This window comes from Corvus brachyrhynchos, unplaced genomic scaffold (genome assembly GCF_000691975.1).
Source record: "Corvus brachyrhynchos isolate BGI_N302 unplaced genomic scaffold, ASM69197v1 scaffold215, whole genome shotgun sequence".
NCBI classification, from domain to species: domain Eukaryota; kingdom Metazoa; phylum Chordata; class Aves; order Passeriformes; family Corvidae; genus Corvus; species Corvus brachyrhynchos.
In genome coordinates this window covers 256,229-257,353 of record NW_008237887.1, presented here as the reverse complement: position 1 = coordinate 257,353, position 1,125 = coordinate 256,229, and positions in this window count along the sequence as shown.

The window sequence follows — 1,125 nt, the reverse complement described above, 5'->3', positions numbered from 1 at the left end:
TGCCAGAGCTGTGGGAGGTGGCATTTCCAGCCGGGGCAGGGGTCAGAACGCTCCTCGTGGGCTGGAGGAGACTCACATTGAGGGGCTGGTGGGATTTTGGTGGAAATCCCTCTGTTCGTGCCTGGTTATTAAAATCAAAGCAAACATCAGGGAAAGCTCCCAAGGCGGGTTGTGGTTCCTGAGGATTCCCGAGGTTCCTATCCCTGAGGATTTTTTATCCACCTGCTGTGTGCTGGGAGGGCTCAGCCCCTTCCCGAGGGGAGCACAGCAGCTCGTGGTGGCAAAGGGCTGCATCCCGGGCCGGATCCCATCCCGGATCCCATCCCGGATCCCATCCTGCCTCTCTCCATCCCATCCCGCAGGGGCCATGGCCTCGCTGCTGTCCCTGCAGGAGGAGAACCGGATCCTGCAGCAGGAGCTGTCCCGCGTCGAGGACCTGCTGGCGCAGAGCCGGGCCGAGCGCGATGAGCTGGCCATCAAGTACAACGCCCTCAGCGAGCGCGTGAGTCCTCCCAAATCCGCCTTTTTAGCCCCAAAATCGGGGCAGTGCCAGCTCCAGCCTCGGCGTTCCCTGCGTGGGGCGGGAGAGCCGCGGTGTCCCCGCGGTGGGAATTGTCCGGGCCCGTCCCGGCGTGCCGGAGCTTGTCCCACGGGATGCACAGAGCGTCGCCGTCCATCCCTGCTTTATTTGTCCCGCTGCTTTTTGGGAAGGAGCCCCCCCTCCTCGTGGGAATCCTTCGGTTTTGCAGCGCTTTGTCCTGGCAACCAGGAATTCAAAGGGGCTTGGGCCCTTCCAGTGCTGAGTGTGGCTCCTGGGGAGACCCGAAGTGAGGGGCCGGTGGGAATCTTGGAGTATTCTGGAGGGAATCCCTCGGTTTGTGCCTCGTTATTTAAAACAAAGGAAAGCAAATATCAGGAAAATATCCCCAGGCAAGTTTTCAGTGCTGTACCCAGGGAAGGGGCTTTGCTGAACCCACAGACCGGAAGTTGAGTTATCCCTAAAAGCACCCCCGAAACTTCCCATTCATCCCCTCCCTGTGCGTGGGGAGACAGGGGAATGTGGGGATCGGGGATCTTGCCTTTGGCTGGCTGGGGTTTGCCGTGGGACCGCCCGGGAGCCACGGC